At 38.5% G+C, this 14,970-nt stretch overlaps 1 protein-coding gene across 3 annotated transcripts in view; it reads left to right on the top strand.

Annotated features, from left to right (window-relative positions):
* The first annotated feature begins 5,798 nt into the window (after positions 1-5,798).
* The window catches only part of POU6F2 (POU class 6 homeobox 2), a 487,855-nt gene continuing 478,683 nt past the window's right edge, over positions 5,799-14,970 (top strand). For 2 of the 3 annotated variants that reach the window (XM_043873489.1, XM_043873488.1), the window contains exon 1: positions 5,999-6,109. The gene's annotated coding sequence lies outside the window, so the exon portion shown is untranslated. Of the gene's footprint in view, positions 6,110-14,970 lie in introns of all 3 variants that reach the window. The other variant, XM_043873490.1, reaches the window with a different exon arrangement.

Genomic DNA, 14,970 nt, shown 5'->3' with positions numbered 1-14,970 from the left:
TCCCCGGAAATATGAAAGTAACAACAAAAGATCCCAGGATACAGAGTAGCTATACTGCTCAAGGACCTGTGGAAGTAAAATTCATCTAATGTTGAGAATGCTTAGGGAAAATGATTGAAAACACTATTCCAGAGAAATGATCTACAAAACTTAAAAGTGGAGGCAAAAATGTGATATTAGGGGGATGGTGCAAAGAGAGAAGGGAACGGCTCATTTCAAAGGCTGTTGGTGCCAAATGAAATTTCAGGAAAACCTGACCTTGAAAAAGAGGTACAAGATGAATCAAAGGAGAGTGAACTAAAGACTACAAAGAAAGTCCATGAGATGCCTTGACTATGTATATCTAACTCCCCCGTACTATCTCTTGTCTACCTGTTATCCTGGTTCCTACATCAGCCTTGAAAATCCTGAAACAGCTGCATGGTGAGGCATACTCTAGAGGATGCTCTATCATGATTCATACTCTAGGAAGAAGATTGAAGTCATGTGGACATGTAACAAGAACGAGAGGTAGGGGATCTGGTGAAAAAATAAACTATTAATAGTGGAGAAACATTCAGACCAGAAAGCAGAAGAATAAAAAGCAGAGTAGGAGAGAAACAAACAAAAAAATTAAAACTGTAACAAATGAAGAAACAATTAGCCAGAGAAAGAACAAGTCTTAACAGAGAGAAAAGGAAGGTAGTAAAGAATTGAAGTAAACCAGCATGTTGTGATGGCATCAGTGGAAATAGACTGAATAGGAGTGGATTCTTCTTTGTGACTTTTTGAATGTTTTCTCCTCCTGATTCTTGCAGACCTCAGCTATATTATTCTCTTCTCCCTTTAAACACTGCAGAAGATTTATTGACAGATGACCAAAACTATTTTATGTTGATTCCCTGTAGAGTATTTATCTCTCAGTATCCTTAGGATTTTAGTCATTAAGAAATTAAGGACATATTAGGAAATATAGGCAATATTTTATAATAACTATACATAACCTTAAAAATTATGAATCACTATATTGTACACCTGGAACATATATAATATTGTACATCAACTATACTTCAATTTTAAAAAAAAGAAATTTGGACATCTCTATTTCATTTCCTGAGAAGTTGGAGACTGAGTCTGATTTGTGGTGACCTGTTGTTGTCTTAAATACCAGATGGTATCAGCTGTTGGGGCTGTTGGGAAATGGTCATATCTAGATGATCTGTGATGCAAGAAGGGGGTCTCACAGGATTGGAAAAGTATCCTTTTCTGAAAATTTGGTGGGGAGAGGGGAAAGTAGAAGAGGTGATGGTAACGATGAACATTTCACTTCAGGAATTTTCTTTCCTAAATTTGTTTGTGAACCTGTGAATAAAAACTTAACTGAAAACTTTCTGCCCCTCTCCATTTGTTTTCCATTGTTTTAACATTAAAAGCATCTGACACCTGCACTGACAGAGGAACAGATGGTTTTTCTCATGTTCTTCCCTTTGCCCCAAATAGAAAACGCCCTCTGTTTATATCATAATCAAAGTCCTCCCACCATCTTCATGGTGGTGAAGAATTCCTCTTTCCTGCCTTCCTATATTCCTTGCATGTGGGAAAATAACTAACATTTGCTGGGTAATAACTCAATTTGCTGAGAATATAACTCAATAAGCTCTCAAGGACATTATCTCCCCACATTCTTACAGTGCCCTTAAGGAGTTACGAGAAGAGAAACTCAAAACACAGAGAGTGGCCACTTTCTGAAGACCACACCCAGTCAAAGGTAATGGCTGGAGGAGATTCTGACCCAAATCTGTATGTTATGGTACCTAAAACTGTCAGCATCTTCCACCAAATAGAATCAAACAATCCCCAGAGATAAACTTCCTTATGCATTTAGTTTATTTTTTAAACAGCAATTTGTGCTGTATTTAAGTCATTTACATATGTGTGTGTTATCTGCTAAATTAAGAATCTTTGAATGTCAAGAAGCAGACCTTATTCAAGTCTCTCTATTACCCAGAGTACCTCCCAGTTCAATCCACTTCAGTAGCTTAGTCGTGTCCGACTCTTTGCGACCCCATGGACTGAAGGATGCCAGGCTTCCCTGTCCATCACCGACTCCCGGAGCTTGTTCAAACTCATGACCATCAAGTTGGTGATGCCATCCAACCATCTCATCCTCTGACATCCCCTTCTCCTCTTGCCTTCAATCTTTCCCAGCATCAGGGAGTGTCTTTTCCAGTGAATCAGTTCTTTGCATCAGGTGGCCAAAGTATTGGAGCTTCAGCATCAGTCCTTCCAATGAATATTCAGGACTGATTTCCTTTAAGATTGACTGGTTTGATCTCATTGCAGTCCAAGGAACTCTCTAGAGTCTTCTCCAACACCACAGTTCAAAAGCATCAATTCTTCAGTGCTCAGCTTTCTTTATAGTCCAACTCTGACATCCATACATGGCTACTGGAAAAACCATAGCTATGACTAGTTGGTCTTTTGTTGGCAAAGTAATGTCTGTGCTTTTTAACATGTTGTCTAGGTTGGTCATAGCTTTTCTTCCAAGGAGCAAGCATCTTTTAATTTCATGGCTGCAGTCACCATTTGTGATGATTTTGGAGCCCAAAAAACAAAGTCTGTCACTGTTTCCATTGTTTCCCCATCTATTTTCCATGAAGTGATGGGACTGGATGCCATGATTTTAGTTTTTGAATGTTGAGTTTTAAGCTAGCTTTTTCACTCTCCTCTTTTCACTTTCATCAAGAGTTTCCCCAGTTTCTCTTTGCTTTCTGCCATAAGGGTGGTGTCATCTGCATGTGGTGCTGGTGGTGGTTTAGTCGCTAAGTCGTGTCCGACTATTGCAACCCCATGGACTGTAGCCTGCCAGGCCCTCCTGTCTATGGGGTTCTCCAGGCAAGAATACTGGAGTGGGTTGCCATTTCCTTCTCCAGGGGATCTTCCCAACCCAAGAATCAAACCCAGATCTCCTACATTCCAAGTAGATTCTTTACCTACTGAGCTATGAGGGAAGCCCTCTCTGAGGTTATTGATATTTCTCCCAGCAATCTTGATTCTAGCTTGTGCTTCCTCCAGGCTGGCATTTCGTACTCTGCATGTAAGTTAAAATAAGCAGGGTGACAATATACAGCCTTGATGTACTCATTTCCCAATTTAGAACCAGTCTGTTGTTCCATGTCTCGTTCTGTTACCTCTTGACCTGCATACAGATTTCTCAGGAGACAGGTAAGCTGGTCTGGTACTCTCATCTCTTTAAGAATTTTCCAGTTTGTTGTGATCCACACAGTCAAAGGCTTTAGCGTAGTCAATGAAGCCAAAGTGGATGTTTTCTGGAATTATCTTGCTTTTTCTATGATCCAGTGGATGTTGACAATTTGATCTCTGGTTCCTCCACCTTTTCTAAATCCAGCTTGAATATCTGGAAGTTCTTGGTTCACATACTGTTGAAGCCTGGCTTGGAGAATTTTGAGCATTACTTTGTTAGTGTGTGAGACGACTGCAATTGTGTAGTAATTTGAACATTCTTGGCATTGCCTTTCTTTGGGATTGGAATGAAAACTGACCTTTTCAAGGACCTACCAGGAGATCTTACTGTTGATGCTAAATAGAAGCTGTTGGGGCTTCCCAGGTGGCTCAGCAGCAAAGAATCTGCCTGCAATGCAGGGGACACAGGTTTGATTCCTGGGTCAGGAGGATCCTTGGAGAAGGAAATGAAAACCCACTCCAGTATTTTTGCTTGGGATATCCCATGTACAGAGGAGCCTGGTGAACTACAGTCCATGGGGTCGAAAAAGAGTTGGACAGGACTTAGTGACTAAACATTAACAGAAGCTTTTAATTGAATAACTCAAAACTAACTTTTTATTTTTACATTCTTCTTTTCTTGCCATGCTAGGCCTGAAGCTCCGTCCTCTGGTTTTTATCTGGGCAAGGTCTAGCATCTCAACCAATCTTTTACACCAAAGATGCCTTTCATGTCATCTGGAGACTAGTCATTGTGGGGACTCCTAAGAACAGTTCTAGTTATCAATTTTACCTTGGTTTCCTGGTAGGACAATTTTAATCTGCTGGGCAACCCAGACCCACCAATTCATTCCAAAGCAGTCTAATGCAGGTGTCAAGAACCTGGATTTTCCCCAGAGGAACCTTCCCTTCTGCTGCCTGACCATGGTCAAGTAGCTTCATCTCTCAACTCCCTAGACTTTTCATCAGAAAAAGGGGGATAATCATTCTTAACCTGAAGACTGTAGTGAAAATAAATCTCAAACTAAAATTATGATCCAGGGAACTTCCCTTGTGGTCAAATGGTTAGGACTCCACGCCCCCAATGCAGGGGGCACAGGTTCAATCCCTGCTCCAGGAACTAAGACCCACATGCTTCATGGCACAGCCAGAAAAAACAAAACAAAACAAAAAAACCAAAAACTTAAAACTAGAAGTATAATCCTTACCGTCCTTCTCCAATCTGCTTTTCCTTCTGATTCCCTAGCTCAGCAAATGGCATCACCCAGTGTACATTTTGTGCAATAAGACATCTCTTGTTCCTTCAAGTTCCACCATCAGTCAGTCATCCAGTTCTGTGAATTTTACCTCTCATCTTGAAATCATGTAGTTCCCTGCAACACCAGCACCACCGCCCTATAACTAACTAGTCTCACCAAATCCACTTTTATTATCCTAGCCCCAGCTCTAACTTTCCACACTATTGCCAGAGACATCTTTCAAAATTAAAGTGTGAGACAGTGCTAAAATATTCTCAGTGCCTTCACAGTGCTCCTGGCTCAGGTAAAGAATCTTCAATACCTGAGACCCTAAGTGCTTCTGTTCTTCGCTTGCAGTCTTCCTTTCTCTTCCAGTCTGCGATCCAATCAAGGTAGAAAGCCTGCTTAAAGCTCCTCCAATAAGCCACAATCCTCCATCACCTTTTGCACATTTCTTCTGCAGAGAATGTTTCATCATGCCCTTTCTCCCTTTCTCTGAGATTTTTTTCAACTTTAGTTTATTTCAAGTTAATTGCTTAATTCCCCTTTGCTCAACCTACACACCCACGACTAGGTCAATCTTTTTGATACAGGTTTTGCTAGTACGGTTTTGCCCTCTTCCATCACTCTCAGAATAATTTAAAATTCCTGTGATTATTTGACAAGTTTCTATACTAACACTAGATATGAGACCCCTGAGGAACTACGTTTTGCCATATCTCCAGCACTAAACAGCACGTGGCACACAGCACAGGTTCCATAAATATTTGTTGAATGAGCCTGTACTGTACCCACTCTCTGGTTTCATGTGAAAAGCTCCTTCTTTGGATTCGGCGCAGGTGTAAATCATGTCCCTGTTAATCTTGAGGAGCTGTGTCTTTTTGTGCTCATCTGTTAAAATGGGAATGACTGTCCCTGCCTCACTGAGTTATTAAGGCCTTAGTGAACACAATGTCAAGTGTCTGCCTGGCTCAGAGCTCCCTCCGCAACGGAGAGGAATTACGGTAATTAACACAGGTCAGAAGGTCCCTAAATAACCGGAGCGTTAAGCAAACAATTGTCTCTGCGCCAACTTGGAGCTTCACAGGGGGTCTTTGGCCTCAGTAGCCTGTCCCCCACCCCAAACCCAGCCAAACTGTCCAGGAAGTTTCCATCCCAGGGGAAGGTTGAGCCTGCCTGGAGGTGGCAACGAGAGGACCCCGGCTGCGCGGCAGAGGTGGGGGCGGCGGCCCATCCCCCACTTGGCTCAGCCGGTTCTCCGCAACTTTCCCGGTGCCGCCGCGCTCCCTGTTTGCCTGTCGGCGTGTCTGTGTCCTCCTGTCCCAGGAAGGCGACGCCCGGAGCGGCCGCACCCCACCTAGCTTCTGCGAGCCCGCAGGCTTTGGGCAAGTTTGGCGCAGCCCTCGCGGGTCTCACGGCGCCCCCGGCCCTGATTTCCGGGTGCGGGGGTGGGGGGCGCTGTCCCCGCTTTCCCTGCGCGGCCGGAGGTGGCGACCCGCGCGCGAGCGGCGTCGGATCTGGGGTGGCTGCACAAATACCCGGGTGTGTCCGTGTCTCCGCGGGCAGAGAAGGGTGTCAAGCGCGCTCTGTGCATTTTAATCTTGTCTAGGAGGACCTTCCTTGTCGTCAGTTCCTAGAAGGGCTACCCAGTGGGTGCAGTTTCTTTTTCCTTTGGGGATGCACATTTAAGGGTGTGTGTGTGTGTGTGTGTGTGTATGTAAATCTTTATTTTGTGGGGCAACTCTTAATTAGAAGTCCATGAGATTTCAATCCTTAGTTCTTTACTCCTAAAGCTTTCTTTAAATATCTTGCAAGTTGGTTTTTTCTCTCTTCTTACTTGAAGTTCATTTTATTTAATTTTCAAGCAATGATACAATTACAATGCTATAATATACATAATAATATGTATTCTGTTGTTAAATATTTCTCAAGACTCTTCTACCTTTCAAGCTTAACGTTAGATTTGAACCTTGAAAAAATATACCTATTTTAATAATACAAAGTATTCCTGTAAATTTGTTTTGAAAAGTTAGAGTACACCAACTAATGAACTTAAGTTTAGAAAGTGGCCAAATGCAAACGTTAACTCCACAAAGCCACCAAATCAATGGATACCATTTATGGTTTTGGATTTTCAAAGATCAGTTTTGCAGTATCTGTCAGATTGTCTTGAAAATCAGGTTCTGATCTTAATCCTGAAAGGGTTAAATAACTTCTAGGTTGCTCTTAAAATAGCTGTCTCATAATACATCAATAATCTTATCCTAGGGTGTGTGGAATCAAATGGCTTAAATTAAATGAAAATAAGTTGAAATATTTCTCACTACATTGTATGTTTTATCAGTTTAGATGAGTTGCAAGTAAATAATTTCCTAACCTTTTAAGGATGAACAGCTACTATCTACACACTTTGGATACTTTATATGCATGGTCATCACAGTTTACACTGGTGATGGTGTATATGCATTTCTAATCAACAAATAGCAAGGCATCTGTGTTATTTAATGGTTAACAACCCACACTTTTCCATAAAGGTGACATTATATAAAACTGTAGAGATTACTGAATAGTATCAAAAGACCATTTTGAGACTCTGAAGATAAAATCATTAGAGATGTTAAGAGATATAGGGTAATGAATTATTGAAAAAAAATCATATGGTAGCATAGATATCAAAGTCTCAATTAGCACATGAAATAGTTAATTTTGTTTTTGTTTTAAACATAGGTTTCCAGAGCATTAAAAAAAAAATCCTCTTAGGTTTGTTAAACCTTTAGTAGAAGATTACAGCCAATGTTTTGTGTTTGGTGAATAGCTGTTTGTCTCACTTTATTTACTTGGTATTGGATATTTGTCAATGTCATTTCATATCTACAGAAAATTCTTACGCTCTATGGAGGTAGTGAATGTGTGAGTGTGTCTGCCGGAGGTCACATGACAGTTTCATCCTGTTTGGTGGAGCAGCTTGACTCCCCCCCCCCCTGCTTTTGGTGATGGTTGTGAGTGCAGAAGTTGATTGACAGATGCATGCCAGAAACCCCCATTCTCCTTTTCAAAGACAACATATGATGGATTGCGATCTCTCAGCCCAGCAGGACACGGGGACCATGCAAGCTGTAATTGGTCAGGTATGGAGTCAGCCATTTCTCAACTCCCCTTTTTTCCACAAGGATCTCACCATATGATTCACATAATTCATATTTACAGTACCATCTTTCTATCTGTATCTTCAGCTACCTGCCAGCGTAGCGCTGAAAGTGCGAAAGGGAAAAGGCACCCATTAAAATCTAGCCAGGAGAGCTCAGCTTCAAACTTCAATGTGATGCTTACAAACCCAAACTAATACAACCACCAAAAAAAAAAAAAAAAAGCCAGAGAACAAATTGAATTTATCATTTGGCCTGAATGTTTAAAACAATGTATATTTTAGAATTTATTTTCTGTTGAGAGATAGTGATCTCTGAAAGAAAGTGTGAGAAGAGAATAAAGTAGTATGTTTTCTCGGTAGTAGCTAACAATTTTCTGTTAAATATTTTGATTTGGACTGTCTTCTGTCGCTCTTTCTTGCTCTATCTCCCTTGCTGTATGGAAAATATAAATACATAAATGCACGTGCCTTTACTCCCAACCCAGATAGTGTGTGATCGAGCCTGGGAGATGTATGTAGTGGTCTTGGCCGCTGCAGAGGGGCAAGCTGCAAATTAAACACTGCCACAGTCTGAAAGGTCCAGGTGGTCTGCCCGCGCCTCCTAATGCAATCCACACAACAGCTTTAATAAACAGCTCTATTTAGTGCCTCCTCCCTGTATCCAGGGAGGTGAACTGGTCTGGGGCTGCTGTGATGAAATGCCAGAAGAATATCTCTCAGAGGCCTCACAAGCTGATTTTTAGAGCTTTCCCGTTCTGTCGTCTTTGTCTTCCAAATGGGTCAGTGAGTCTTGCTGTTTTCTGTTCTGGTGTTTTCTGTGAGATCGGTAGTTTCTGTTTGTGTGTAAATGTTTGTGTCCTGAGGTAAATCAGAAGAGGAAAGGGTCATTGTATTTTCATTTGCCTTCCAATAACGGGAGGGACGAGAGGGATGAGAGTGCCCAGCTGCAAAAGAAGGGTGATTTTTCTGACTGTGATGGGGGTGGGGTGAGGAAAAAGAGAATATATGTGGTTGCTTTCTGGGTTTTTTTGTAATGTATTTTTGACCAAAATTTTTCCGAGTTTTGTCTCTGCTTACTTAGGAGCTGTTAACTCATAAATCAGAATATGGTTACGAATATTTATGAACTCCTGAAAGTTTTTTCTTTTTTCCTTTTTTAATTTTTGCACACTTTCCAATCAAGACAGGCTGGTGAGGTGATGACCTAAAATTTGTTTGCTGTATGTTAATAGCATGGAAGGAAATATACCATCTTACTGTGTTTTCAACAGAATTATAGCAAAGCCCTTTAGAGGTCTGAAAGCACATGGTTTATTAATACCAGCATGCTTCATAATGCATTTTACAAGGAAAATGTCAGACATATAATGCCATGTTTCCACAGGTTCACACTATTTTAAAAGCGGTAGATAACTGCTTGAACAGAACAGTATTTTTTAAAACTTTCCAGTTGGTTTTTGTTATACAGACATAAATAGAGCGAAGTCTCTGGGCATATATTTGTCAGAAAAAAATATGTAAAGACTGATTTTATATACTGTTAATACCCATTTCAGTGTTCACTGATGAGCAAGCAGGTATGTGAAATATAGCTAAAGTAATGGTGCCATGTGGAAATAAATACGTACTTGTTAAAATAGATAACCATTTCATGTAGAAATAAAACTTAAGCTCTGATAACTGTCTTGTCTTGCTAAATAAAACTTTTGTTGGTTGGCAAGCATGTTCTCACTTCTGTAGATCATAGTATGGTCTTAATACTGTGCAAAATTACTGTGTTTCAGTACCAAATATGAAACATTTCCTTTTGTATATATTTCCCTTAGTTGGGAAAAGAAAGCTTTGTTAAAACAAACAGAAGAGATACTTCTAATTTGTTATTCGATATTGTTTATCAGAATTAATTGTTGATGTGTATATTTTTAAAAGGTTCAAGAACATACTGAAAAATAGGAAATGGCATATACTTTACAAATAGCAGACTTAAACTTCTAATTTGTCAGGATTTCATATTGGTTGTTATTACTACAGCACTCTGGATTTTGTGTGTGTACCTCAAATGATTTTTAAAGGCTGTTACGTGTGTCCAAAAACTATATATGTTAATTATTTGTTATGGATACCTACTAAACAGTTGCATCAAAGTAGCCAATTTTTTTCTGAGGATTTCATTTCTCATAAATTATTTTATAAAAACTCAGATACTTATGTCAGACTAGTAAATTATAAAAGCAATTATTCTGAACGTTGTAAAATTTTCTGTACTAGAAATGGTTTTCTGCATTTTTAGTTCAGAAACTGAAACACTATTTTTGGAAACTGAAACAGTAATATTCAAAAGAAAAGAAAGATAGCATCCTGCCCCATATGCATATCACAAAAGTCAGAAAACCTAATTGAACCCATATCTATAGCTATAAAAAGAAAGATGATATCCAGATTTGAAATTATTTCCTTTTAATTGTTGTAGCACAGATAATACTACTGACTCAAACCACTACTTCTAACATTAAGGACAAGAATGTGAAAACAATTTTCCTTGCTTTTCAGTCACTCAGAATCAGAAAGAGATGGGTTATTTTTCTGCTTTTGATTTCAATATCATCTTTTCCCTACTCACCAGGTGTGAATCAGTCTCAGTTGATGATACAAATGTTTGTGAGTGTTCCTTCTCAAATACATACTGAAATAAGAATTCTTTTTGTCCTTTTATTTTTCCTTCTGGTCTGAGTTCTGTTCCTACATGGCTTTGAGTTGGAGAAGCAAATCACTCGTTTTCAATGATATTTTCCTTTCAGAAAGATTCCCATGAAACAGTTCTTCAGGTTTTTTCATTCGTCTCTGGGATCACATATCTAAATGCTTCCACTGGAGGGGATGAGGAGACTTCTCTGTGTTGCTGGTCAAGATCCAGCTCTGGGGAGTGCCAAGGGCTACATGGAAGAGATATTGTTCCTACGTGCCTTCCCTCCAGGGCCTTACATCCCCAAGCCAGCAATTAAGCAGTCTAGTACCTAAGAACAAACTCTCTGCCTAGTATCTTGAGATCAAGAAACTTGGTTCATTCATACAGTTTTTGGGAAATCAAGCGGGATTTTTGATAGTTATCTCTAGCAAGCTTATTAAACCTTGGAAGCATAGGATGGATTTTACCTTTAGATGATTTTCAAATCAATTTAGACTAAACAGTTAAGCAGGTTCTGAACCATGAGTTTGAATAGCATTTAAAAATGAAGACACATTTCCACCTCATGGCCATTCAGTGTTTACTGCATCTTTTTTGCAGACCTGAGCTTGTGAGTGACAGATTAGTTTATCAGTATTACAGACCTCTTGGTTTTTCTTCTTTCTTTTTTTTCTCATCTTATGCAGATGGGTCATGGTGTCTAATCCTCTTCTGGCACTGCTCTCCCCAGAGGACCCTTGGCTAGCCTGCCATCTTGATGTGTAGGCCTGAAGATCCAGGCTTGGCTGTGTTTCTATAGACTGACTTCTGCAAATATTACAGGACTGAGGCTATTAAATTAGTTGTTAATAAAAACAACAGATGAGGCAAATTAGATAAAAATATGTATCAGGCAGATCTAAGAGTTTGCTGGGAATGGCAGAGACAGCAGGATGAAGGGGCTCCTGTGTGTCCTCCCAGTGGACATGGCTGAAGTACGCAGAGAAGAGTGGAAAAACCATATTTAACAGCATATTGAAAGCTTTTGCGGTTTTCCTTACCAGTAAAATGGGTCTTTTTCTCCCCAAGGTAGATTTGGATGATTTATAGTGTTTGGAAGTGGCACGTTAGAAAGTGAATGCCGTTGTCTGAGACCGCGGTCAGTGAGTGTACTAAGAGCTCAGACGGGGAGTGAGTGTGGCCATCTGGGTACTTCTGGCCTAACGGTATTTCAGCATGTGTTTTTTTCTTATGAAGTTTCCAGACATACAAATATTTTGATGTTGTCGTATCAAAACAATTTTGTAGTGGGTTTGTTTATACCCTCCCTTGTTTCCAGAAGTATTTTAATGATGCTTAAAAGAACCGTATGCTTACCTGGAACATACTCAAGCTGATGTGAATTGGAGGTGGCCTAGGGAGAGAGGACCCTGTAAATAACATGAATGCAGATTGTTCTTAGCCGTGGAGACTGCTTTCCATGCCCCTTCTATAAAAATTAAACTTTGAGGCTAACTTAACCCTGTCTTATGAGTGCCACGCATAACTCTCATATACATTTAAGAAGTCATTTTTTGTAGGTATGAATGCCTATTTTTTGGGAAACTGATATATTCACTTTAACAAATTGACATATTTTGAAGATATGTAATTATTATCATTTGGATTTAATTAAGGATACTTTTTTCAGAGTACTTATAGGTAAATAGTCTATCACTAAGCTGCTTCAGTTCTGTCAACTCTTTGCAGCCCTGTGGCCTGTAGCCTGCCGGGCTCCTCTGTCCATGGGATTCTCCCGGCAAGAAGACTGAAGGGGGTTGTCATTTCCTCCTCCAGGAAAGTAGTCTATTAGAAAAAATGCAAACTAATTAAAGATTCTTCTTTCTGAATACAGAGTGGTGCTGGTATGCTTTTTATAAGTGGGGAGCTCAACAAAACTGAATTTGTACTGTGTATTTCTAACTAGCCTTAAATGCTTCATGTGATATTCCACTTAGACAAAAGTTGATGTTAGCTTTTTATATTCTACCAGATGAACTCAATTTTTGTTTACTTTAAAATATTTTAAAATTGAAGTTCACTGTGTTGCTTGAGCAGTAGTTTAAATTGCAAAGCCAATTTTGTCCCTTAAACTAAAACTTGTCAGTATAGTAATAATACTATACAATAATGTTAACAATAATACTGAACAAGAAACACATGAAATCTGGTTTTGAAACTAAGTTTTCTTTTCTATTTTTAAGATTTAGTGAAACTTTCTCTATACTATTCAGGTATTATTTATTTATTTTAGTGCTTAAGAATTGAAAGCTTTTGGATTCATATCTCGAGAATATGTAGAGAGGTTGTTGAAACATGTCAAATATGAATGCTTATGAAAGAAAATTTGAATGCAATATATTTCCTGTGTATAAAATCTATAGTACTTGTTCTGTAGGTCATTGAAAGAAGGTATTCTTTCCTTGACCATTTTTGCTAGGTAAACTGCATTTAGTCCAACAGTTTGAAGCATCTTTCTCTTTTCAACTTCATTGTTTATTAAAATTACAGTTTAACTAACATGTTCATAAATATTGAAAAACTCCACTTTTCAGTTGCATTATGGTTTCATATAAACTCTTACTTTTTTAAATGCTTGATTGAGTAGAAAATTAAGTTGGGAAATAAAATGCAAATGTGAAAGGATCAGACCTGAAGAAACAGTGTGCAAAAAGGTGAGAAATGATCTGAATTTGAACACTGAAAGAAAATCCAACTTATAAAACTTTTAAATAAATTTGTGTTTTGTAACCAAAGTTTTACTTGGGAAATAATAGTTGCTCTAAAGATATTTTCAAGCATGCTTTTATATTCTTCTTCACTCCCTTCCTTCTTTTCTTTTCTTTTTTTTTGGTAAGTGAAGTGTGTTTCTAATAAAGTAAATTACCAGGTGAAGCTTGGTTCTGGGATCACATGTCATTTATTCTGTTGATCCATCATATCTTGAGCTGGTCCAAAATTGTAATCAAATTTATAGAAGAGGTTGTGAGAAATTGTCATTACATTTTGGTAAGATTCATTTTCCTTTCTAGCTGTTACTTTCTTGTTCTTCCTAGTTATACAATGTGAGCCAATTATGGTGGAAATTGACTATTATTTGATAAATTCTTTCATGGGTTGCCCTATGCTTGTATTATTTTCTTTAGCACATCTGTAAATGGCCATATTATTGTTATTTCAAGGTTTCCACTTCTTTTAAATATAAAACCATTATATGTAAGTAGTAGAAAAATGATTGAAAACATCTGTGATTACTTATATTAAAGACAACTCCCTAAATTTTTAAAAGCACTTTCTTTTTCAAGATGGCTGGTTTTGGAAAATAGTTTTTTGTCTCATCACTAGCTTTAAAACCCCCATGATATGAAGGACTCTTTCTTCCAAAGAGAGAGGTTAGCTGTTGATACTTGGTACTGATTCTAGATGAATTGTAATCTTATTCCCTTGGCAGCATTTTTTTTTTTAACCAGAGAATAAGAAAGAAAACTGAGGATCAACAGAATATTCTAAATTTCACCTAATTTCAGTACACCTGCAAGGGGTGGATTATTCCAGTGGGAAGAGATACTCCTACAATTTCTAGCTCCAGTCTCCTAAAGGTCAGAGATGCAAATCAATGTCTGGACACCTTGAATGAAAAGGACATAGTTACTTAAATGCATTGCTCTGTTATTTTGCTCTCTTTCTTCAGTGTCATTTTTCCATCAGCTTTTCTTCTCTTTTCCACTGTAACCCAGAGTCAGTCAGATGAGTAATAAGTGAAAAGTGAATCCTTGTGGGCTGCCCAGGCAGCAAAGGGCACTGGAAAGAGAGACAAGACCTGAAGCAAAACAAAGCAAAACGCTAGCAGAAAACTCACCAACACACTTGCTCCTGTACTTAATTTTTTGGTGAGGTATTTCATGAGCTTCTTTCATTTCATCTAGCAATAGCAGATCACGTAAATACATAGTAAAGCAGTATTTTGGAACAAGACCTGTAACATTTTAAACAAAGCCAAAAGGAAAAAAATTAGCTTCACAGTGCTGGAAAAATAATTTTAAAATTAAGAAACACTTTTTTCTGGAGCTTTTTACAAGATTTTTTTATGACTGCCTGGGTGCTGTGAAATAGCAACCTTATTAATAATATACACGTTTCTGGTGGTTAATATGATGTTGACTGCATATTTTACAACTTTGACTTTTCATGATTAATCAGAAGCTATTTTAAGAAAAAAACATCTATTTCTAGAACCTAAAAACTTAAACATATATACTTAAAAAAAAATGAAATATCTATTACTTGGTGCTTTTAGCCTTGATCAAAAGAATTCCGGTAGACTTGTCTTTAAAAGAACAAACTGCATCTTTAGAGAAAACTTTGTTTTCAGTGCAGAATTTATACATAGATTTTTTTTTTTTAATGAAAGACTTCACTGTTAAGAGTGAGAGGCAAATATTGTACCAAAGCAGAGGCATGGGTACCAGAAGCCCTAATGGATATTGAAGATATGTGTCAAGAAAGGTAGATATTTCTTAGGTCTTCCATTATATTCCTCCAAAATTGAAGAGCAGCATGGGCGAGCATGGAGCCAGGCACCTACTATCAGGCTGTGGCGGGGCAAACTTGCTTCAGACAGACATAGTTAATTCTATAAACCTTACATAACACTTGAA

Source organism: Cervus elaphus, chromosome 18 (assembly GCF_910594005.1).
Source record: "Cervus elaphus chromosome 18, mCerEla1.1, whole genome shotgun sequence".
Classification (NCBI taxonomy): domain Eukaryota; kingdom Metazoa; phylum Chordata; class Mammalia; order Artiodactyla; family Cervidae; genus Cervus; species Cervus elaphus.
Note: the sequence above shows the minus strand (reverse complement) of the source record. Positions and strands in the feature narration are given on the sequence as shown.